The sequence below is a fragment of the Anguilla rostrata genome, chromosome 17 (assembly GCF_018555375.3).
Source record: "Anguilla rostrata isolate EN2019 chromosome 17, ASM1855537v3, whole genome shotgun sequence".
In the NCBI taxonomy this organism is placed as follows: domain Eukaryota; kingdom Metazoa; phylum Chordata; class Actinopteri; order Anguilliformes; family Anguillidae; genus Anguilla; species Anguilla rostrata.
Genome location: NC_057949.1, coordinates 8,795,752 through 8,822,067, shown reverse-complemented (window position 1 = coordinate 8,822,067; position 26,316 = coordinate 8,795,752). Strand labels below are relative to the sequence as shown.

Sequence of the window (26,316 nt, the reverse complement as noted above, 5' to 3'; positions counted from 1 at the left end):
ATATAATGATCTATAAATGTTGCTAAAAATATATGTTTACGTCCGTTCAGTTCACACACCCTTCAAAACACGTAACAGCATGCCCAAAATAAAATTATTCATCATATTGCTGCAACCTACCCAAGTCAGCTACCAAAAATATAAGCGCATTTAAGTAACAATGCACTTTATTCTACAGCAAAACGTCGCGTTTTTTATTTGTCCTTACCTTATAAAGTATACATGTATGTTAATCCATGGTCCGCACGTTTGGTTGATGAGGGTAGATCACGTTTCCCACAACGTTGCGGACCTCATCAGAAAATATATAAATAAATGACAAATAATAGGAGACCAACCCTTTATTTCCCAGGCAAGTCGAAAATATTTAGCACTGGTATTGCGATTGAATCCTACCGACTATCGGAGAGAGACGGATACTTGAGGGGAAATCGTAATTGAATCGACAAAGGAGCAGCGATGTAACCCAAAATAACAGTCTAATTTCTATTCATTGAATGCTCCATCACACAAAGCTCTCTCTCTCTCTCGTTCCCGCTCTCGCTCTCTCTCTCTCTCTCACGCGTGCACACAAACGGACCAATCCCATTTAAAGAGATAGATGCATTAATATCAGTAATCAACACTAAATGAACGGGTAAACATTGAATGAATAAAATTTTAAAGCTTGAGGTGCAGATCCTTCAGCACTGAAAAACTACGTATATGTGCCACTGTGCTATGCAAATGTTTTGCATATTTCTAGAATTATGAATAGAGTTATACATCAGTTTGCAGATCTCACATTTACTCGTCAGTTTATCATAGACTTCATGCCTATAATTTTGCCTCCAGTAGGCTAATATCATTGTATCATTTTATAGTAGATTCAGGCCTATATTATTATGGAAGTATCATGTTATCATTGTTTGAAATTGAACAAGCTAATGAATAATGACATTCGAGTACATGAACATGGTCCATCTACACAGTGCAATGTGGCTGTTGCACGTCCAGTACCTTGTGAGATTTAGTCTAGTGGTCTATCGTTCTGAATAACTTATTGACCACTTGCGGTCAGCAGTATAGGTTGATGAAACCGATTTGGGTTGTGTATCTCGCCATGTCTCGCTGGAATAAGCGGGTGGCGTCGACAGAATTGTGGGAAAATCTCTCCTGAAAATGCATGTTACGACTCGAACGCATCAAGCTAAACGCTTTAGATTAAACTGTCTGGGCGGCGGTAGAGGTGGAGTGACAATCTCTCTGTAAAAAGGCACGTCTTTTGCAGATTCCCAGATATCTGCGTCGTGAGACTGTAATAACACAGCACCATTCTTCTGGACTACCTTACACTCGCTATGTATGCAGTGCGCATCTAGTGACAACTGCCGCGGAGAGCGCGGAAGCTCGGCAGCGGTTCTATTTATAACCAGCAGTCTGTTAGCTCTCCATAGCTCCCCGACCGCCCACCTAGAGACACACACACACACACACACACACCCAACAATCACAGAGCACCACACAACAGATTGGGAAATGTTATACACCCATCAGAACCCAGGGAACCTTTCTAATATTCTCCGGTATAAACAAGTATCCGGTATAAACAAATATATTTGTGAGATGACGTGTATACGCCCCCAGTGTATTAATTGATAATGAATACATTATAGCGAACGCATATGAAAGTGAAAAACGGACATTTATATTTCACCACACATGCGCGCACCCGCGCAAACATACACACCTTTTAAAATATAATTTGTTTTGCAGTGTGTGTATGCGTCAATATATGAATGCGCATAACCTACACTTGCGTCACGTGACAGCCATTATTTGTCCTCAGAGCTTGTCCAGCATAACCCATCAGAGCATGCTCCTGTGTGTTCTCCAGGCATAACCCATCTGAGCATGCTCAGCGTGTCTTACAGGCATGACCCACCTGAGCATGCTCAGTGTGTCTTACAGGCATAAGCAATCTGAGCATGCTCAGTGTGTCTTACAGGCATAACCCATCTGAGCATGTTCAGTGTGTCTGACAAGCATAACCCTTCTGAGCATGCTGAGTGTGTCTTACAGGCATAGCCTATCTGAGCATGCTCAGTGAGTTCTCCAGGTATAACCCACCTGAGCATGCTCAGTGTGTCTCACTGGCATAACCCATCTGAGCATTCTCAGTGTGTCTGACAAGCATAACCCATCTGAGCATGCTGAGTGTGTCTTACAGGCATAGCCTATCTGAGCATGCTCAGTGAGTTCTCCAGGTATAACCCACCTGATCATGCTCAGTGTGTTCTCCTGGCATAAAGCATCTGAGCATGCTCAGCGTGTCTTTCATGCTTAACCCATCTGAGCATGCTCAGTGCATTCTCCAGGCATAACCCATCTGAGCACGCTCAGTGCGTTCTCCAGCATCGGCGCAAGTGCTGTACGTAGGCTACAACATGTATGAACTCATATTCTTATACTGAGATGCATTTTCATAGAATGTCGAGGTAATGCAAAACATTTCATAAATGTTCCAAACACGTGTGTGTTTCATCCCACGTCCAACATGCATTCATTATTTGAGTTAAATGCGCACTCAGTTGGTATGATTCATGGGCCAAATGAGTCGTGTAGGGCTGGTGTCCTTCATCTGTGGCTGGCACGGCTTTTAGCGAGAGTCATTAATTCATTTCTTACAAAGGACTCCCTCACAGCACAGCCTCACTGTTGACACGCCGCTATAGTCTGCCTTAGGGGCCGCAGACCCACTGACAATGCACAGCTCCTATAGCATGCTGGGTGAATCTCATAAGCGCTGGCAAGGGCGTCATTATATTAAAGTTTGTTGGCACTGCAGTTCCATGAGAAGAAATATGAAAATGTGTCAAACGAAATTTGGTATGGGTGAGGCTTAAGTAGCTTTGCACAGCTTTCCAGTCATGACTTGACCTGAGATAATATCGGGGATGTATAATGACTGGGCAATCAAATGGAGCAGGTGATTCAAGATCTCATTCAGCAGGTAGTCACACTAATAATGATTCATTAAAATGTTTTCCTTTGGTAGTGATTAGTTGGATAACAAGAAATGAGTGGATAACAAGCGATTTTACTTTTACAATCGTAACTGGCCAATGCATAATTATCTTAGGTAGGTTGCACGGTTATCATTGGATGTGTGTTGAGGCTAGCTGTACATATAATAAGCTGAATTGCGCGTGAAAATGCTAAAATTATATTATTGTATGCCAATAAAACTGTTCTGAGCAAAAGATTGTTTTAAGAAGTAAAAGATGTGCCACAGTTATTCGCACCCATGTTTTCAGTACTTTGTGTCCCCTCGGTTCACAAGGATGACACAACCAAAACATCTTCTATGGTGCTTCATCTGCATTTTTAACATTGGTTCTCTTTGATATCTAAGACTATGATGAGCCTTACATGCATGTAAATTCTAATTTTCTTTTGTTGAATTCTATTTCAAGTAATATTAGAGATGTAAATAACACACACACAAAAAACTTTGAAAATAATGCTACTCGCACACACACAGACACACACACTAGTGGTCAAAAGTTTGAAAACACCTGGCTAACTGAAGGACATGGAGTATATTGGCAGCAAACAGCATGTTGTGCCCACTTAGTGAGGACTGGCAGTCCATTCTTGGGAGTTGTTGTCCTCACTAAGTGGGAACAATGTGTTATCTGGATTTTTTTTGACAAGCACCCCGAGCCCAAGGAAAGTCGGTTTGTTTGCGCTGGCATATTGTGGTTCTCAAACTCAGTCCTGGGGGGCCCTGTGGGGGCCAGTGTGGGTGCACACACCTGATTCTACAAATCAAGGTGCTTATCAAAGACTCTTGTGGTTGATTAGTAGAGCCATCGCCCACACTGGCCCTTTCTGGATAAGATTGGGGATCCCTGATCTAAAACATGAAAGCACCTAATCTTGTTCAAATTCTGGGATTGCAATTGTGGTTGGAACGAAAACCAGCATACACAGGGGCCCCCAGGACCGAGTTTGAGAACCACTGTGTTAGGGCATTTTTAGGCATGAGCTCCAGTTATGAAGGCAGTCGAACCTGCTGGTGTTTCTTGACGACCAGTGTCTGAGGTGATTTCCGCATTGGAACTCTGAGGGAAAGACATCACCCTCAAGGTGCTCTTTCCATGTCATGTGGTGCCATGCCATGTCATGCATGTCTTGGTGCGGCATTGCGGTGGCAGTGGTTTTCAATGGCTTTGTGATGCCAGCACCACTGAGAGGAGCCATGGGCTTCACCCACTGCAAGCATACACACTGCACTGCGGATGACTCAGCCACAGTCATTGCCATAGCAACCAGCTCCCTTTTCCCATCACTGTCTCTTAGAAACTCTGTCTGGTTGCCAAGTAACTGTGTGTGTACATGTCTGCGTGTATGTGTCAGAGTTTATACTGTGTGTGTGTACATGTGTATGTGCAGTTGTTTGTGAGTTTTTTTAGGCATGTGATGTCTTCCATAGATAAATGATGGGCTGTTTATTTTGCACTCTTTGCAGCTCTTTCTAATTTCACCCCCTATGATGTTTCAAAACTCACGTGTGTACAGAATTAGTCACTTGCAGAACTGTTATGGGACATCACGTAAAGATATAACATTAACAGGAACTCCTCCCCCTACACACACACATACACACACACACAAACCTATACACAAAACATAAATAGACCAACAATGTCTATCACAAGCACACTTGTGTACAAAAACACGTTTACTCAAACACACAGACTTGATTGGTGACTGGGAAACAACTGAGGTGTTTTGCTTGTTTGGCTGAAGGTGTAATTCTGCCTGTACCGATTCATTTCTACAGGGAAACGTTCTGCAGAGCAGAAGCCCTCCTGAATCTCCTCAGCCCAGAGGGTGCAGGTGAGAACACACAGCCCAGCACTGCACTCTCCCATGCAGTGATGCGGGGGCAGTGAGTGAATTCTGGCCCTTAAACAGCCCACAGATTCTCTACGCTGTGTGTTATCCTGGCATCAAATCTGCACCCCCACATGCTCCAAACAGCCCCTCTGTACAAACAGCCAGCCCAGTGTCACCCACCCAACCCCCCACCAAATATGCTTTAACACTGTGGGGGCCCAGTGGAGGGAAGGCTGAACAAGTCAAACACTGACACACACACTCAGCCACATGCACATATTTGCAGACACACATGCACACACATGCACAGGCACTCAAAAGCAGACAGCCACAAACATGCACACAGGCACACGTGCACACGTGCACACATATACACACGCACACGCACACTCAGCCACATGAACATATGTGCAGACACACAGGAACTGAAAACCACACAACCACAAACATGCACACACACACACACACACACACGTGCACACGGACATCCAAGCACACGCGTGCACCTGCGAAGAGCGCAACAGCAACTGTCAGCGACCAGCAGGAGGTCACACAACCCAGTGTGGCACAGAGCAGAGCAGAGCAGAGCTTAGCAGAGCAGAGCTGAGCAGAGCAGAGCAGAGCAGAGCAGGGATCCTGGCTGTCAGACAATGCTGATGTTTCTGCTGCCAGTTTTTTTCCCCTCACTCATTCATGCCGGCTGGTGCGGCCCACCCACACAGCCCTCCACCTACTGCAGGAGCCCCCGGCCGGCTCCATTGACGTCAGCGCTGACGCACGAGGCCCAGAGTAAACTGCAGATGAAAGGCTGCTACACGCAGGCCTGAAGAGGAAGTATTTTTGGTTGGCAGAAAAAGGAGTACAAAAAGGGGGAGGGGAGTGGGTGGTAGAGGAACAAGGGAGATTGGTGGGGTATGGGGGGAGCTTGTTGGGACATGGGGGAGGGGGTGTTGGTGGGGCATGGGGGGAGGTTTGTGGGGCATGAGGGGAGGTTGTTGGGGCATGGGGGGAGGTTGGTGGGGCATGGGAGGAGGTTGGTGGGATGCTGGTGGTGGGCATAGTGGACATAGCTGGAACAAGGGTGTGAGCCATTGCTGGAGATGCTGAATTCACGGAATTCAACGGGAAACCCCTATGTTTTACTATGTCGAGGAAACAGTGTGGTTAAGTGCAAGTATTGAAAAAGTTTTCACCAAAAGGATACAGTTCAGAAAGGTACAGAAGGTTCACGCACAAGTGACTTGAAAATGAAAAAAGTAAAAGAACTGAAATCTGCATCAATGGCGATAAACAGCACACGTGCTTAAATACAGAAATGCAACAATAGCATCATTCAAGGCTGCTTTACCACTGGCTAAGAAAAGGACTGTGAAAATGAGAAGATCGTGAAACTGTGAAAAATCATCTCCGCTGTCAAAAAAAAAATTAAACTGCCAGAAAGCATCACAACTCAAAGAACTCGAGTTGAAGTCTGAAAATGTCAGCAGCATTTCAAACAACGTAACTGAGGAGTTTCATATATTGACATATCAACCATGTACATTAAAATGAGTTTGTGGTCACAGGGCTTGCAATAAATGACCCTCCTAAAACAAGGCTTACAAATGGATTCTGTTTGGGGTCGACTGGACCGGCCCAAGGGCTGCGACCACACTGCTACATATCCACTTAGCGGTACGGATCCCTACTGACTGAACCCTTCTTAGTCCTGTGTGAGGTTTACACCAGTTCACCCTGCAATCGAACCAGGACCGTGGGGCTCATCCATGGACTAGAACAATAAGGCTTCCATAACCTATTCAGCAGGCCTACAATTCATTTTTTAAATGGAAGAGTAAGATATAACATTTTATTTTTTATTATTTCCCTTTTTTTCCAGGTCTTGAGCTATAGCTAAAATGTATTTGTGGCACGGTGACGCAGTGGGTAGCACTGTTGCCTCACAGCAAAAATGCTCTTGGTTCGAATCCTGGCCAGGGCCTTTCTGTGTGGAGTTTGCATGTTCTCCCCATGGCTGCATGGGTTTCCTCTGGGTTTCCTCCCACAGTCCAAAAACATGTAGATAGGCTAATCGAAGATTCTAAATTGCCCCCAGTGTGCGGTACAGTATAAGTGTGTAAGTGAATGGTGTGTGTGGCCAGTAATGGACTGGCAAACTGTCCAGTGTGTATTCCTGCCTCTCGCCCAGTGCATGCAGGGACAGGCTCCAGCGACCCTGACTAGGATACGCGGGTATAGATAATGGATGGATGTATGAAATTTATCTTACTGCTTTTTAAAACTTATTCAAAAATTGGGATTATTTTCAAAAATGTAGCTTAAATCGTATCTAAATGGGAAAGAGCATACTTGTAGCTAACTGAACGGAGCTGCTTGGCAAAGCGCATATGCTTCCATTGGCACCCCGTCAGTAAAACTGAAACGAGCGGGTCCCTGGCAGCATTTGGTGGCTCAGTTCATAAAGTACACAGTCAGTGAACATTGAACGCCCGGGTGTTTCCAGCGCTTTCCGCGAATAAAGAATGAATCAGCCGTTATTGACACAACAAGGTCGTGTCAGTGCAGTTAACCTGACGCGGCGTTAACTGCCACTATCAAAACATTTTACGACGTGATGCCTGAAAAATTTGTTCGCGTGATTCATGTTTTTCCACTGGTGTGAAAGGAGAACGCGAGAACATTCGTATTTATTCCAAATGGGTAAGCACTGTCATAATAGATCGTGGTTAATGTAATATGAGCGACCGTATAAATTTGAGAGCATGAACTTATCAAATTGTGTAGGGGAAAAACTGATCTCCAATGATTTGATATTTAAGCTGGGAATACATTTTTATCATATATGGGACATTGCCTAACTGTCAGGACGCTGTGGCATATCAAGAGAAAGCTGAAAACGGCTAGTTTGCAGACGCAAGGTTATATTCTAAAACGTAGGGAAATATTACCGAATGGTGAGGGGTTTTTCAGCACTTTCCGATTTCCCATGGATGTCTGATTTAGGGCCACCGAAAGTTTCCACTTGTCGTCCGTGTGTTCTAATCATAGTTACATTTTGATTAAAATAAATAAGTAAATAAATAAATAAATAAATAAATAAATAAATAAATAAATAAAAAATCTGCAGTGTAGCGACATTAGTGGCAGTTTTGCTCCCTCTTGTGGTGAGGTGCTGCTATTACGGTTTGTAACAAACTAGTCGTCATCAAATAAAATCTAAATTATTTTTGAATAGCGCATTTCACAGACAATTGTCACCTGCGCTTCACAGATAACCCTGGCCTAAACCCCCACAGGAGCAAACCTAAGGCAATAGTGCAAAGGGAAAACTCGGAAGGAAGGAACTTGGAAGGAACCAGACTCGAGGGCAGAACCCATTCCTCCTCTGGTCGGCTCAAGGTGTAGGTTTAAATGATCAGTCAGTGAATGTTCACGTGAATCAATTTAGTGTCAGCTAGGTGACAATCCTGTGGCTCAGATGATAGGCGGGGCCGAGTGGCGATGGTGGCGAGCGGCCGGCGGCAAGTTGGCAGGGAGGAGGCGGCGACGAAAGAGGAGGCCGTGATGTTCAACACTAGGTGGCAGCAAATTCAAATAAAAGCTTCAAGCTTTTCTGATTGCTTAATAAACAATAGATGCATAAATGACTTAATCCGAATATGTTTTTTCAGTGGTGTTCCATTAAATTACTGTATGTATTGCTATAGATAAAGATTCGACCATTAACTTGGCTTCATATATGAATACTATTCACCAGCCTCTGCATGCATGTGTGAGTGGTGTGTGTGTGTGTGTGTGGGCGCGCGCGCGCGTGTCTGTGTCTGTCTTTATTCTATCCATGGATGAAATTTGCACACGACTGGAAGCTGTAATTAAATATTTACAGTTAACTATAACATTCTTTTATTATAAATACTAAAAACTGTTGAACATAGTGTTGTTCTATTGACCCATGCTGTCTTCTGAATTGCAACTTTACAACAATATTGTTCTAAGAAAGCATCTACAAGAATGTTGGATGATACACTGAGTGATAAACTTGGATAAGATCATATATTCCAGTGCCAGGACATTGTGGATTACACCATAACAGTTGTGAAGAGAGCGCTGTTCATGCCTTCAGTAGGTGCCAGTACTACTTCAGTAGGTGCCAGCTCTAAGTTTAGCACTTACACGTTTAAACATTGGGAGGTCTAAAGGAATAGCTCACTTTCATGGCTTTTAATATAATTTCAGATTTAGTGCATGTTTTCAACTGCCACAGGTGATTTTTGTGTGCGACGAAGGATGTTTCACACATTTAAAGTTTCTGATGTTCTATTCTTCTGGCTGTGCAATGGCTAGTACATGAGAATCTGGGAGAGTGTGGTCTAAAGCAAGAAAATACACTCAAAGGTACTAAAAAGCATCTTGTACAACTATATATTACCCGATTATTCCTCAAAAAATATGTTAATGTACAGTAACACAACATAAAAAGTCTTTATAAAACATTTATAAATGTTCACTTAAGCATACATTCAGCTGCTTAACACAGCATACAAATACTGTGCTGATGCATGGTCTAACATGATTAAATTATAGTATCTGTGCCCACATCCATTATAACTCATTTACCAATATATTCATGTTGGACAAAGTATTTCAATGTATATTTAATGATGTATAATGGTATTGCTTACGCTCAAGATAAAGAATGTGTAACCTAACTAGTAAAGTGTTAATGATTGATTTATTTAAACACAGACTAGAATACAGAGGCTGTGTCACTAGGTGGGTACATGACAACAATCACCAGTAGAAAATGGAAAGTTAAATAAAGAAATAAATAAATAAATACACCCACTGGTGAGTTTTCTACTGGAATAAAATAAATATTCATCACACCTACCAGCTGTTGCTATTTCTGCCTAAATAATCACACTGACATTAGCTGGCTCTGTGGGAATATTATTGTAATTATGCACAAAATGGTGGCTCATTTTGAAGAGAGAGGAGGAGAGTGTAAACTGTTGCTCTCGGCGTGCCTTTTTTGAACAGTGGACAGTCCGTTCGTACAGAGTGAAACACGTCCAAGGAACACAAGATTACGTGAGCTCACCTCCCCGTGCTTATCTCACTGATTCAGGCCATGTGGGGCCCCATTTAAATGATCCTCATTCATGCCAATGACATTCAGACTGTGTACACAGTCCACTATCTTGAAATAATTAGCCTCTTTACATTTCAGGCTAGTTTTTTCTTTGTCTGTCTGCTTGCTGCCCCATTAGCAACTGGCATTTGTCTTTGCACTTGCACTTTATCCTGCTTTATAGGTACAGTGCATGTGTTTAGTGTTGTGTTGGGTTTTTATAGTGCGCCATCCTGCGCGATGCTGCAAGACAAACGTTCCCCTGAGAGGTAATAACAATTCCATTCATTCTCTCATTCACGAGGTGCCACACTTTATGTAACACCATATGGAAACTGAAGTATCGAGGTTATTGCAGCCCCAAATGGATACATCAGTTGCTCACATGCTTAATCACCCACCTGTTTACGTGCTCATGCACGCTCACTCAGAAAGTACTCACCTAGTCGCCAACAAACTCACACACTCATTTACATACTCACTCATTGACAATCACTATTACACATGCATTCAGTTTGAGCTCCTGCAATGTAATGGCAATACTCTTCCTTTTCCACTAGATGGCGTTAAACACAACATATACATTTTAGCCATTTGGTCAATGCTCTTATGCAAAGTGATTTGTATAGATTACTTTTTATGCATACAATCCACTTAACACAGCTTTTGATTTTTTAAACTATGGCAATTCAGGTTAAGTACCTTGCTCAAGGCTATAAGAGCAGCACCCAAGCCAGGATACACCCCTACAACCTTTGGGATACAAGCCCAGTTCCCTCACAATTATACGACCATGCGATCCTTCTAACAAGGGTATCTGCCAAAATACTGCACATGGACCTAACAATGGCTGCACTGTTCCTCTCCGATTCACTTAGTCCATTAGAATGCCAATTTAAGTGTCTCATTTTGCTGTAACACCTTCCTGGAGGCAATAGGACACCCTTGCTCTAATCTATATGCGTGGCACCCCAAGCAAATGAACAGTAATGGAGGTGAATAGCTCGTATATCTCATCCTCACCTGGAAAATCCAGTCATTACAGAGGACAATATGGCGCTGCAGCTGTTTCGTCAGTCTGGTCACTGAATTGTTTTTTGCATGCATTTATTCGTTTATGACTTTTTTGGGGGGCTGGCGCATGTTTGGGGGGGGGGAATTCAGGAGGCATAACTGACCAGAAATGGACTAAACTCCTTTTTGGGTTTCCATGGAATTCCATCCAACTGAGTAGAATGTGTTATACATTCCGCTGTCCCTCCTACTGAGACAGACGTTCAAATGAGAATTGACTGGTTGGAATTTATTTTGTTCCTGGAAGATCTTCACATTACATGTGCAATGATAGACATTTGACATGCTGGATTTGATCAAGTCATTTCAATCAAGAGACCCCCCCCCCGACCCTCCACCACCCCTTTCCCCCCCCCATTTGCACACGAGCACAGGTGAGCCACATTCTCAGAAGAGCTGTAGATTGCAAGCTGCGCCATTCTAAACTGCTTGCAAATTCAGCTTTCAGTGTTTCAGAAACAAACGAAGCTCCACTGGTTTCTGCTCACAGTGGCGGGGTCGTGAGCCTTTCCTGTGGGTTTTTTGTTTACAGTGCTTCATCACAGAAGATGTACAGGCAAATAATAACGGCTTTTAAGTTTGCCATGAAAGGGACTCCGTTCAGTCCCACTTGAGTTGGCTGGGTCTGAGCTGAATTTGTGCTTCAGAAATTACTTGGAGGATTTATGCCGCGACCATAGGGAAATGCCATTAGCATAACTCATTCAACAAATATACTTTCTGGATATAGCATGCCTCCCGGGGTCTTGGCATTTCATATAGTCCTTTCAGGCCAAAAAACGTTAAAGAGACTTATAGTGGAATATCGCTATACATTTTTAATAGGTATTGATTTTGTCACAGGTCCTATATATATATATGAGAAGGAGAGGGAAGCTGTTGATTTAAATGTGATCCAGCAGGGTAACACCTTTTTTTCTGCGACTATCGAACCCCCTGATATTCCATGTCAGATGAACAAGACAGTTAAGCCAAATGAAATTGGGTCAAAAGGAGCTTTCACGCAGGCATTGACTCCTTTTATTCCCTCAGGCCTTTCCAAGGCAAGTCCTGCCAAGGTGTAAAGTGAGAATGTTTAAAGGTGGTTAGATAGTACCTGATATACCTCCCCAATGGAGTCAGAGCTGCCAATCCACTGTCTTCGGACCAAGTCTAAAAAAAAAAGACACCTCTCTGGACTTTACCTTGCTCCCAGACCTTGGAAATGAATTACAGTATGCCCAGTATTCAGCCTCCCACCACAACAAACTCCCGAGCGAAACCTTACACTGCTATACTGCTCCCATGGGGTTAATGGAAGCTTATTAAGCACTATGCATATCATACCATGATGCAAGATAATGTTGCCCTTACGGATCACCATTCGGCACCATGTGAACACTGTGACAAAAAGCAGTTCTGCTCTGTTTGACCATTATTCGGCTCTCCAGGATTTACAACACACTATGCGTATGCTAATATAGCATATTTTAGTACGGCTTTATTGCTTAATACAAATGTACCATTACTGGCTGTTCTGCAGCTATGATCTTGATGTTTTGCTGCTCCTGTGATACACATTTTAATCCATTTTGCTAAATTGAGCTTGAAAGTCACAGTGGAAGAAAACAATCTGAAAAAGAAATAACATAACAATGAAGCTGCTACTTCAACTTATAATAATAATAATAATAATAATAATAATAAATAAATAAATAAATAAATAAATAAATAAATAAATAAATAAATAAAAAGGTCATTTAAAATACTTATTTTTGGAGAAACAAAATCACTGAAAAACAGTGCTTGTCACTCAGGTTGCATTTCTGGCGGAGCGGTGATATTAGGCTTTATAAAACTGATGCATGTGTTTGGGTACACTGGGTATATTACCCCATGACTTAAATTACTCTCAGTGTTGCAGCCTGTGGCACTGCCATGAGCCACAACCCCAGGAACTGAAGCACAATTTCATTCCACCATTATCAGGATAAAAAAAAACCCCACAACATTCACATTTATTTCTCACAGGGAACAAAAAAAGAAATACACATTCGAAGAGATTGATGCCAAGGTTGAGACACGGGGCTCATTCTAAGGAAAGATAAACATTGACAATGAAAGAGATAAATACTGAAAGATATTCTCTTTATGAAGGAAGGTCATTCCTGTACCCCTGAGAACTGCATTCACAGCACTAAGGTAACGAGCAAAGGCTGTACAGAAGAAATTATTCTGAGAAAACATTGAAATAATAAATACAGTTACTGAGGTTGAGAAATTCAGCACAGTACTGTAATCTCCACTTGAAGACCTATTAGTCTTCATATTTAGTTACCCTTCTGCTCACCCTCCCACCATTGTACGTGGCCTATTGCAATGATTCAATTTAATGATTTATTCACTGCTTGGTCTTCGTTAGTCCAGTTAGCAAGCCTGACATCTGCATTCACGGGGCAGAGCAGAAGCACATAATAAGCACAACTGCTGCAATAATATTAAAAAAATACAAGTTCAGAAACGTCCACTAAAACTCAACATGCACTTGGTAAAGAACTCAGCAAGCAAGTACCTATTTGCCCGCTGTCGATACCAGCTGTGCGAATCGGCACTGCAGCCGTCTTCTCGTGGGAGGAATATTTAACAATTTACCTTCCCGGTCTTAACAGCCGATTCTCAGTTCTCACCTCAGCTGTCCTTTATCGGACCACTGTAAGCTCCGTTTTGTTTATTTTTTTAATAAATGCTGGCAGACCGTCGGCTTTGCCCGTGGCAGGCCGCTAGCAGGGTACCGTACGCTTGCAAGTCGAGAGGGTTCTCAGATGTGACGGTGAGAATCGCCCCCTCTTCCCCAACGCAAGCATATCTGCGCTCAGGAGTGGCGTCACAAAGCCATCGGGAAGAGACAAGCAAGTGAAAGACTTTTCCCTGAACACTGGCGTGAAGTTTTGACACAGCCCTCGGCCCCCCCCTGCAGCGCCGGAGGGATTACAGAGCGGGCGGAACGAGGCCATGCCAGCTCATGGTCAAAGCCAGGTCTCCCTACCGAGACGAGGAGCAGCGAGATGGAGAAGTGCAGTGGTAGATCCCATCTCCGCATGCCCATTCTGGTTAGACTGCTCCTGAATATTACATTACATTACATTACATTATAGGCATTTAGCAGACGCTCTTATCCAGAGCGACGTACAACAAGTGCATAGGTTTCATGATGTAGAGGCGCAAAAGAAACACTAGAGTGAAGTAAGGATCGTAGTGCCAGAAGTGACCACATCGATCAGGACTCCAACCCTGTAGAGTAAGCTTGTTCAGCAGCAAGAATCCTACCAAGTACAAACTAGCACTGGAATCACACCTAATCATACAAAAACAATCCTGCCAGATACACTAACATAATCAAATTATCCTAGCTAGGTAAACCCATCAGAGCCGTCCGTCTCTTTTCCCAACAAAATCCAGCGAGTGACCTTTACGTGGGTAGGCTGCGCTACGCATTGTGTTACGCACAATCGTGGAGCAAACAGCTTAAGTGTTGCACAGTTTTGACGGATGAAAATGTTTGACTGAAATCGGGTTGCCCCCTAGGGCACAGCTTCCACGTGAAATACAGAACCAAAAAGGAGATTGTGGGGATTTATGGTTCACGCAACCACAGAAATAAAGGAAGAGGTTAGAATAGGATAGGAAGAGGATATGTCCAGATAGGAAGAGGATGCAATAGAATAGGAAGAGGATACAATAGGATAGAAACAGGATAGTTGTTCTCCAACTGTATTGCTGCATGTTGAGGTACGATTAAACAAGTTTGTAAGCATTTATTTTCATGTCAAAATTCCATTGCTGCAATGTCATCCTCTAGTTTGGGAGAGAGCAGATCGGCATGCTTGTACAGCAAATTTTGACCTTTGGAGTAAACAACTGGCAGTTAGAATGAACTCAATTGGAGTGTACATGTGTGATCATCCAATATAATCTATCCCAACTTAAGCCACTCTCCTGGGAGTTGATCTTTTATCTCTCTCCAAGAGTTTAAACTGAACTCTTGTAGGAGTTATTACTACCACGCAGACAGAGTCTTCACTTAGCTGAACCTACATGTCATTGGACTGTGGGAGGAAACCCCCATGGACAGATGGAGAACATGCAAACTCCCCTGGCCAGGATTCGAACCTGGGACTTGTGATGCAACAGTACTATCCACTGCACTATCGTGTCACTGCACCTGTCATTCCCTCGACTTGTTGTCGGTCTGGAGTCAATGACGCTACCCTCCACCCAAAATAATACACCACAAGGGATGAATCCTGAAGACAAGCTGGAGCACAGGGCCGAAAATAAACTTCAGGAATCTAACACTGTCTAACAGCCCATCTGCAGCCCATCGGCTCGGCTGCGCAGTCACTGCTGCGCAAGTAACCAACCCGGCAGGAAAAGTCCTTCAGACAAGGCCCAGGAAAAATCCTGCTGCCTGAAACTGAAACTATGCCAAGGGCACCAATAGGGGCAGCTGGGAACCCTGGGACATCTGGCCACTGCCAGTACTGGAGGGATCCGGATTCAGTTTTAGACTGCGGATCACGAGTGCTTTGAGGACCCTCCCCTACATCTAGGGACCTGAGCAGCAGGTTCATTTCATATTTTGTGGAAAAGCCAAGTCAGGGATAGAGACTGAGGCCACGCTGTGAATGTGAAAACACACAATAAAATAAAAACATGGTTTACGTCCTCACCACTAAGGAACAACAATTTTTCCCGTCCATTTCTATAACAATTTACATTAATTAACCTGAATGAGAGGAGATGGGCAAGTAGGCTTTGATTTGTCTAAAATAGAGAGCAGGGCTGTGGACGTGTGTGAGAGATTGAAGTAACCGGGTGTGGGAGGGGGCAGCAACAAGAAGGGTTGCAGGTTTGAATCCCAGGGTTGGGGGAGGGAAAGGGTTGTGGAGTGGTACTGCCATGCTAACCTTGAGCTCAGCGGTTGAGCGGTACATAAACGGAGTCCTGCCAGCAAACATTCTGCCTTATGAACAGATGATGCACGTCATATTTGCCGTCCTGGGCAAGTTTGCCTGATAAGCATATGAATAATGGAAACTCAGTTCTACACCCCCTCCCCCTCCCCCCCACCAACCCCCACCCACCCCCTCGATTCAAATTTCCAGGGGGAGCACATGGCTGACGTGACTCTAGGAATATAATGGTTCCGTCTACTTGGGGGGCTTATAGTATAAATCTCCCAGATCCATTAAAAGCGGTCACTGATGCAGCTCAGAACAGAACTCTAAATACCAACCCCCACCACTTACCAACAAGGGCAATGCATCATGGGAATCTGTTCCCATCTGAAAAGTGTGCATATCTCATACATCACAACCGCAAGTGGCATAGTAGACAAATCCATATGTGCAGATTAATACAGATACAAAAGACAGCATTTTAAAGCACCCCCAATCGACACCCCCCCCCCAGAGCTACCGGAGTCTGAGCTATAATTAAAAGCTCAACTACCGATGGGCCAAGCTAGCCCAACGTAGAGATACTGTTGGCTCTTTGACCACTGAGAAACATAAAACACTATTTTTAAAACTCACTGTCAATATACATCAATAATTCTGACAATGTGTAGGTCCCACAAGTTACAGAATAATAAAAATACAGCTATGAATATTTTACCTCAATACTGTTTATACACATACAAACTATTTATTCATATATTGTTTTTGTAATAGCTGGTGGAAAATGTTTGGTTCATATCATATGCAATTAAATAAAAAATGTAAAAAAAGAATATGGCCTATAAGAAAAAGATCTCGCACAAATCTTGTTTTGCCATGTTTATATTGCAACAACCTGTCGTATCTCCTGTTTATGAGCCTTGAAACAATTCAATCACGTCAGAACATGTCCCTAATTCAAGCCTCGATTATGGCAAGCGGAAGAGTGGTCTATAATGAAAGCGCGTCTCGTGAAAGTTTGGCAATTTGAAGAAATCGCTCGCCGAGACCGGTAAACACGGAGCGCGGCTCTTCCCCAAGCTGATGGAGTTCAGGTCAGATTCCTAACGAGTCCGTGCTTCCCAATTACAGGCAAGTGTCACCCGCGCAAAAGGAATTTCAGACATTACTGAGGATGTCTCTTCGGTCTTCCTGCTCCAGCGAGTTCGATAATGACAGGTACCCCTGATTGGATGAATATGGGGACCGGGAAGGAGGGGGTTTGTGCACAAACCATGAGGGCAGAAAATGTTTTTGAAGAGAAAACACAGGGATGGAAACATTAATCACAATCTGATGGAATGTAAGGCAGTTATTTTCTCAACAACTTTTTAGGCCAGGTGGGGTTATCACTGCGGATTTGGAGTTCAGCTCTAAACACTGAGATAGCACAGGGGAGCCATGTACACTATAATACCCAGGGCCAGCCCTAGGGTTTTGGTGGCCCTAAACAAGTGGGTTAGGGTTAGGGTTAGGGTTAGGGTTGATCCTATGTTTAAAGACCAGCCTGTAAGGAAACTGACAAACTGACAAAAACATCAGTTAGCATTGTTCAAAAAACAGCCTTACTTGCCAATAGCCATAATAAGTGCAACAGACAGGGTATGTGCATTAGCCTGCAGCATGCTACAAAGTGGATAATGAAAACGAGCCTAAGCATCGCATCAGTGCAAACTGAGTACGAGGCCAAAATTGATTTATTGCGTTCTTTTCTGCTCTCTCATTGAAATGCCCAACCATATGTCGAGCCGGTCTCAAACTGCAGCAACCTCTGTCGCCGCATATTTAAAATCAAGCCGCGATTTCTTTTCTGGGAACCAATCTGTGGAGCCGTTTGACAGCCCAAATCATTTGCCTTGATGTACTAATCTCGTTCCAGTTGTCGGTTGTGTTTTTTTCTTCATAAATCAATGTCAGTATCCAGCGCCCACGCCGAGACAGGTATTGTGCCTTTTGGGCATTAAAATCCTCTGCGCTCGTTTGTTGATGCAGGGCCCAAATGTTTCAGCCCTTTTGCCCTTCACTCTTGGTCAGTGCAGCAGGTACACCAATGCGTCCTGATATCTGACTCACATTTACATCCAACCCACCCTCCCACTGCCAAACACGCAGTGAAAGCAGTTTCTCTAAGGTCTAAATAGCGGCAATAAATTGGTGAAACAGATTTACGAAGCAATTTCAGGATGCCGGTAATCCCATTACAGACTGTTTTAACTACTCACAACATTACAGACGAACAGGATCTTCTTTTAGCATGGAGGTGGAAAGGGAGCGATTCAGTTTTACGATTAAATATATAAGATTAAATTATCTTTGTAATTTCGGGCAGACTCTAAATTTGCTGACATAAGAGTACCAAAGCGTTTTATACTGTATTAAATTTGTGGTGAAGTTACCCTTTAGTCCACAATTTCTGCACTCTGCTTGGTTTCTCCAAAAGCAAAGTGGCCACTAACAACACATTTCCTCCGGTGGTCAAGGACCACGAGCGTATGCAAATCAAAATCTCAGAAATAGCCAAGAAAGGACCACACAATTGGATATTGCATATCACGTCCCCTCTAAATTGAATTCTGGCTGAAGAATTAAAACATTAGACGGTTGATATTTTCTGCCTCCCATAAAAGTTTATACTCCTGTCAAATCCCAGTTCCGTCTACCAATAACCCACTGTTTTACAGCCCAGCAGGTTATTCACGATTTCCCTTAAGGATATATGACCCGGCATCTCCAGACTGCCGGCGACCTTCATCAGCGCGCACGCATTAGAGGCTCCCATTACCCCTGCGATAGAAGTCATCAGCCAGAGTGAAAATGTTGGCACTGCCGGAGCTAGCGACTACACAGTTCTCTTATTCCACATGCATTTACTTCTTTGTAGCGGAGAAAAACGGTTTCAATTTCTGCTTTCCTTTATAATACATGTGGGAGTGAGTTGCCACAAGGAGGCAAGACAAAATGCAGCTTTCAGTATGCCATACATACATTTAAATTATACACTGTACATCCAAAGCTGACAATATTTATTCCTGAAGAAATATGCCTGCTATTTAACCGTTATTTGCAGCAAAAAAAAAAAAAAAAAAAACATTCACTGCCTTTCATATGGTAAATATATATAATATACAGTCTAACAGTTTTACTGTGGCAGGGTTTCTGATTCTGTTTTGTAACACTGTTTGCACTGCCATCATCACAGAGAAAGAAATAATTTCTATTCAGGTGCTGTCATACCGGATGGCATCAATGGTTGAGTGTCTTTTTTTTTGGCCACAGCACAGCTGAAAAGACAAGGCGGTGTTTTATGGAGCGGGGCTGGAACACACTGTTCACCGCCCGGTGACTTTACGATTTTGAGAAATGTTCATTGCTCTCAATCACTCTTTTTCTCTCTCCCTCCCTCTTTCTCTCCCTACCTCTCCCTCTCTCTCTCTCTAACCTGTGAGCAGATGGTGCCGCAGCAGCCGAGAGAGAGTGAAGACAGAGCCCCCCCACTGAGGGTGGGGTGGGGTGGGGGGGTCTCTGGCAGATGCTGGCTGCTCTAAGGCACGTGCTGCAAGCAAAGCAGGTATGCTGCAAACACTTCACTTATCCTTCTGAAAAAATGCGTTCTTTATGACTCTGCAGCCCGTGTCTCACAGACACTCCAGTGTGAAAACATTCTGTGTGATGCACTAGTGCTCCACGGGTGATTTTTTGTTCCGACTCTCTCACTGACTTGTATTGGGGCCAGTAATTGGAACGGGAATTTGGAATCACCAGTTAATCCCAACTGCTGGTTGGTCGAAAACCAGGACTGTGGGGTGATAGTGTAGTACAACAGTCAAATAATTGGTCTTGTTACTGAAAGGTTGCAGATTTGATTCTCAGATAGGGCACTGCCAATGTACACTAGTGCAAGGCACATAGCCTGCATTACTTCCGTTTATATCCAGCTATATAAATTAATACTTTGTTAAAATGAAAAAATTAAAAAAGGAGTGTAAAGTGCTCCAGATAAGAGAATTTGCATCCCCATATCCCAAGTTGCATCCAAACTGATTGTAATGTTTAATGGGAGGGGGCATGGAGTTACTAATCATTCCCTGGGGTGGGGGGGGGGGAGGGGGGCTGGAATGGGTTACTGATCACTGACTGGGGGGGATTTCCAACTGTCGTGAATGCAGCACATCCCATTTTTTCCCTATGCTTGGCGCCACCCTCCCCCCCTTCCTTCGTGCTGTGATACTGTACAAAAATTAACTGAGGTTTCCACATGTTTAACCTACCACATACTCTTAGACAAGCACTCCTACCCACTGCATTACACAGACTGGCCATGTACAGTGTCAAATTTCTCAATTCCTGTCCATCCATCTCTCTGGCATATCCATACACTCTTCAGTCACTGCACGTATTTGAAACTGTCCACTTGTTTTTTGTCTCGTCCACACAATCCGCTTCAGCAAAGACCAGCACTATCGCAGGCATCTAACAAGAGCTATCCAGGCTGCATATGGTTGACCTCATCGGAGCCTTGGACAGCCCGTAGACAGCTGCTTCGGTTCTACCTGAGGCAGCGATTTCAGTCATTGACTGGGACTGAGCCACACGCAAGTGCTCCAATGTAAGCATCCTGTTTTCATCCATTCTTGAGTAAAAACAATAACAAGAGCCATACAATTAAGAGACATATCCTGGCAAATGCAGGCGCTGTCGGTTTGAGGTTCCCAGGCCTTTTTGATCCAGCAGTTGTAACAACATGCGCAATTAGGCTGATTTAGCCGAAGCGCTCACTCCGACTTACTTTCACCCGCGACCCACGGAAGCGACTAGCCGCTTCGGTCTCCCACGGACGCATTTACTTCATCAAGCCGTTCTTACGGCCACCAGTAAATGTTTTCCGCAGTTAAGAGCCCTGGGGAGCGTAAAGCGCTGCTCTCGTGTAAATACTTGAGATTAAATGTGCTGCGAGCGCGAGCGACCGCTCCAGATGTTGCGTCTGTCACGGCAGGACAGGAAATCAACTTTGCCACCAGGGGAGATGAAGAACTAGCTTTACGCTTATGCCAGCCGTCTTAGGGTGAGTAATTTCTTACCTCTCTCTTTTACAAGAAACAAAGACAAGAGAAACATTGCGAGGGGAAAAGTAATCTTATGTGAAAATAGACACTCAATACAATCGCCTGCATCCAGTGAACATTCTTTTCTGAAGTATAGACTGTCTGTCCATCCCACCCCAATGCCAAGCCAGCCACCATCGGGAGTGAGAGTAACTCTCATCTAACCCTGATCTAAGTCTGTATATATCTAGCAAATGCATTCTGGCCCGTAATTGGTATTCCAACTTGTTTATCAAATCCGAAGCTCTTAAGACAAAATGTTGAAATGAAACCATCAGTTTTGTCTTACAACTGTAGCTTTGGAGAGGTCAAAGTCAAGGTTGCACAGGAAAAGGAGCAGGCACCACTTAGTTACTATGCTCTTTATAATTTATTGTGATTCATACATTGTCTAGAAACCTCTATTTAGTAGCATTTATGCTAATCTCTAACCCTTGCCCACTTTCAGTTTTTTTTAATTATGTGGAGACTGAATGAATAAATAACAAACACACACAACTATTTATCATCCTAGCCCAGTTAGCAGTTTTATAGATTAAATTGTATGCATACTTGATTAAATGGCAATAACCGATACACTTACGGATATGCAGTACATACACAGTTGGGCATATATTGGTACACAAACATATTTTCACGAGCATTCCGTATCTTCTGGAGTAATTGTTTTTACTTGTGCTCTGCTTTTTCTCATAAGATGCAGGAAGCTGTCCTTTGACACCAGCTCAGCCTTCTGGCCTCTTTCCAAAACCCAGAATTTTCCTCTTGCTCAATTTTATTGTGGTGGAGTTTAATTTTAGATTTTTAAAAAGTACACAAATATACACAGGAAAGATACAGCTCTGGACAAAATTGAGACCGCATCAAATTTTCAGTTACACAGTTTATGGGCATGTGTTTGTAAAATTGAACTTTCAATTTTCTTTCATTTATCTACTGACCACATTTGATTTTGATTCCAAAAAAAAGCATTGTCATTCAGAACATTTATTTGCAGAAAATAACTGGTCAAAATACAGTATACAATGAATAATGCAAACTAATCCAGTTTATACCCACAAGTAAATATAAAATAATAAAAATAACAATGTCTTTGCTATGGATTCAACTATTTAAATTTGGTTCAGTACCCCAATTCTTCTTAAAAAAAATACGGGGTGGTCTCAATTTTTTCCAGAGCTTTACCCTCAATCAAAGTAGGCACTGTGAACAGTCTTTCCAACAAAATCAAAAGACAGGAAACCAAAAGGAGGTTACTGTACAGCATTTCTACGGCAGAATGGTGCCTTTCTGTCATCCTCCCCAAAACTCCACCTTCCAAAAGAAGGGAGTTATTGAAACATTGCAGCTCACAAGCTCAGCGTGTAGCAATGCATCCATCCTTTGTCAAAATATATGCCCTATATATACATACACCGGTGAGCTGGGTTTTAGGAAAAACCATTTACTGTGAAAATTAAACTTCAGCCAATGCGTTTATCTGGTTATAACCTATTACACATAGTCTTTCCAAACCCAACTCACCACAATGCCTGTCCTTCCTCTGGGTGCCCATACCTTTATCTCCTATCTGAGGAAGTGAAGCGCCTGCAAGTTGCACTATGGCATTTGTGACACTTGCCCAAAAGGGAAAAAAGGATGCTCGTTTGTATGAGAGAGATGGGTTAGAAGCCCCATAACTGTCACAGAGGGTGTGACTGAAAGAAAAGGGTGAACTTACCTTATTCCCTTTCTGGATGTGGGGTGATGTTGCCCCTTTTTTCCCCTCTGTATACCCTCTGTACACATACATGTTGCATATTCTGTGCAGTTCTATGGGTTATCAATGTATGGAACAGCTTAGCTGGTGAGGTTGTAGAGGCAGAGATGGCCTGGATGGATTGAATGGCCACTTCTTTTCAACACGTATTCTCGTGTGCTAATGAATTGAGTGCATTTGAGTGTTGCAGTAATCCCAGAAGAGAGCGTTTAAAACAGCTTGTCAGGGTGCTCACTTCTGTGTCTCCCCTCACAATTCTGTATTATTATGTATCTTTGCTAGGCGTTGCCTCTCACAACCATGAACATCAATGCATGCATCTCGTGGTTGAAGGGTAGGGCGTCAATCCACGTCAATGCCTGTTAAATTTCTAACTATGCAAGCTGCAAATACATAGAACATATGATTTCAAATATCTTTAGTGGTACTGCATATATTATAACTAAGTCCATGAGCTTTCCTTATTTTTTAATCTCTAACACCTATCAGTCAGTTAAAGACTTTCGGAAGTCACTGACCTTAATAATATATATATATTTTTAAATTTATCACAAGAGTGTCCAAGCGCATCAATGAATGACAGGTGTGGGTGCTGCCTTTTGTTTTAGGCCAGCACTACAACACCTGTGTCAACTAATGAACTAATCAAGGTCTCCAATCAAAACCTTGATTACTTGCATTGGGTGTTTAATTATGAGGCTACAAAAAACGAAAAGAAAAAAAAACCTGGCTCACATACTGGCCCCTTTTCAGATAACATTGAAAACTGGTATAGAGACATGCATTCCAGCATGAATGTATGCCAGGGGATTCCAACCCCGTTCCTGTAGATCTACAGTCTGTAGGTTTTCATTTCAACCCTAAGTTGGCACACCTGATTCTACTAATTAGCAGCTTAGAGAGATCACTGTTGAATGAGGTGTGCTGTGTTTGGTGTTTGATGGAGTGAAAACCTACAGGACGGTAGATCTCCAGGAACAGGGTGAGGACACACTGTCGTACACCTTCGACCAAATTCATGTTTAGCTAAAACATACATTGCCTGTAGCACTTCATTTTTTGAGCTCTGAAGCTGAAATTACTTTGCTTTCAGACAATTTTTCCACTGGATTAGAAATAGTATTCTCAAGACAGAGAACAATAACAAAATAGATTCAAAGGAATGTCTATCATTATCCTGCTTTCCAAGTATGTTGGGCACTGGGACTAAAGCCAATTATGTTTTTCAGGTGCTTATCAACAAGTTTCTATTGACTGGTAACACAGTAACTTCACAGCATTCTTCAAAAACCGCAGTCCCAGGCAGTAAATGCACTTAACACAGAGATTCCTAAATAACTTTATGCTGCATATAAAGCAGGACCTTTTTGACTCCTTGATTACTGTGACTGCACCCTCCACCCACTCAAAATTGAATGCAAAGCATAACCAGTAAATTAATTATTCATCTATGGATATAAATCTATGCCAAGTACAGGAGGGCCTTCAGGCAGTAAAAACCAATACGGTAAGCGTGTGCCATGTCTCTGAATCATAAGGTACGCTGTCCTGTTTAAGCACGTTTCACATATAAAATTCTGGGGCACTCTTTTCTAGTTCAGTGTTGTAAAATTCTTAAACCAACAAACACCCGAAAGAAGGGTAAGTTTTGCAATGAGAATGGGTCCCGGGGTGAGAAAACCCTCTTCACTAAAGTGGTTATTTTGAAATCCACAGTGCTCTGGCATAGATATACTGCACATACAGAATATCAGATATTAAACTCCTGGATTTGTATGTATCTTGCCTCCTGTCATTGTCTGAGCTGAAGTGTTCAAATTTTCTGGCAAAATCACTTGTGTATCAACCGCATGTGCTCCTGTAACCAATCTGAGCATCCTGGATACCGACACAGGGTGCAAGGAAGGTGTGCCAGGCTGAACATCTTGTGGGTAAATTGAGTATCTGTGGCCCAGGTGTTTGTTCCAACGGAGCATCATCTCAAGACCGGTGTCAGTGATTAGATGGGGAGCTCAAGTCACCCAACGCTCCAGGTGTCAATCAGCTGCTTGCTGGACGGCGTCTCTAAAACCCTCAGGACCGCATGGCCGTAAATCTCCAAGACCAACCATTGACCAACCGCTCAGTTGTTGGCTGGTCAGCCTGGCCGTCTTCTTTCAACTCATGGTTTTTCCATACACGTGGCCTGAAATTCAGTCTAGCCCCTTCTAAACACATCTAACCTCTTTCTAGGAAACACACATGGTACAAGTTGGGGTCTATTTTTAATTTTTAAGGCTCTAGAACAAATCTTTCACTGACAAATGACCACAAGATGTTACACAACCTACAAGTTGTGGCGGCATCATGGAACAGATTTGGTTTAGGTGTGTTTGTGTTCACTGAGGTCACTGATCAATGTCACTTATTTCACTCAGTCGGGCCATTTCAGTGATTGCTTTCGAATACATAAATCATAAATCTTTAAGTGTTTTGAGAGTGCTGTCCAATTATTCTATTTGTGTGTACTTTCTGGAATTCAGCACAAAGTTCTTGTTTCTTGACTCGAGGATGTTTCTGCTATTCAGTCACTTTTCTTCTCCTCAGTTACTGGCCATGTCACACTTAAGAGCGGACTTTTGCAGTCCCGTATTGTTACGTCCTTTAGTGTTGTAATATTCTGCAGTACTGTTCTTTTGCAGGATCTTCCCATGCCACCTGACAGCTTGCAAGCCAAAGACACGGGCAGTGATGGAGCCAACCTTCTGACATCATCAACAGACTCCAAAGAAAATGGCTGCAACCCAGTTACATTTTTGGCAATTTAACACATTTTACTTTGAACTTTTTTAACAGCTGCAATATTTTTATGCATTGCTTTTTTTAGATCACCATAACTCCCTAAAATATTGCAGTTCTACTTTAACATGTGCTAATCAAGAATAACAATTCTGACATCTACTTCTATGACTGGTATTTAGGGTGCATGTTGAACAGTTATAAAAACATGCCAGGAGAGAGAAAACTTCTCAAACCCCTTGTAGTTATCAAACAGAAGTGAAGTTGGCAACGGTGGCCAAAAAGTATCGAAATCTGATTTTATTCTGGCACAAGATATTGTTGATTTTGCTTTTTTGAATATTGTGTATTATAACAACTTAAGAATTGAATCTGCGCTGAAGGAAAAGCAGAATGTTTGATAAAAGGGGCAGGCTCTGACGTGCATTACAATTAATGCCGAAAAGCAGCATCATAATATTTGAAATTACTAAACATACTCTAAAAGGCCATTTAAGTCTTTTAAAGTTCAGCATTTTTGCAAAATTTGTTTTGTAATGTTTAATATATTGCAAAAAACTTTCAAAAAAGAAAAAAAACAAACTTTTGAATATATTCCGTTCACATTGCTTT

At 42.8% G+C, this 26,316-nt stretch overlaps 1 protein-coding gene and 1 long non-coding RNA gene across 4 annotated transcripts in view; one reads left to right on the top strand and one right to left on the bottom strand.

Annotated features, from left to right (window-relative positions):
- Positions 1–23,410, bottom strand: part of LOC135243595 (F-box/LRR-repeat protein 16-like) — a 44,206-nt gene extending 20,796 nt beyond the window's left edge. Inside the window, exon 1 of one of the 2 annotated variants that reach the window (XM_064315543.1) lies at positions 22,888–23,410. The gene's annotated coding sequence lies outside the window, so the exon portion shown is untranslated. Of the gene's footprint in view, positions 1–208; positions 529–22,887 lie in introns of those variants that run through there. The other variant, XM_064315541.1, reaches the window with a different exon arrangement.
- LOC135243598 (uncharacterized) lies at positions 19,580–26,286 on the top strand. Of its 2 annotated transcripts, none has more exons than XR_010326693.1 (2): positions 19,580–19,633; positions 25,608–26,286. It is a non-coding gene; the product is annotated as an uncharacterized LOC135243598 (long non-coding RNA). The 2 variants fall into 2 exon arrangements; XR_010326692.1 differs by lacking the exon at positions 19,580–19,633 and adding an exon at positions 23,385–24,433.
- The last annotated feature ends 30 nt before the right edge of the window (positions 26,287–26,316 follow it).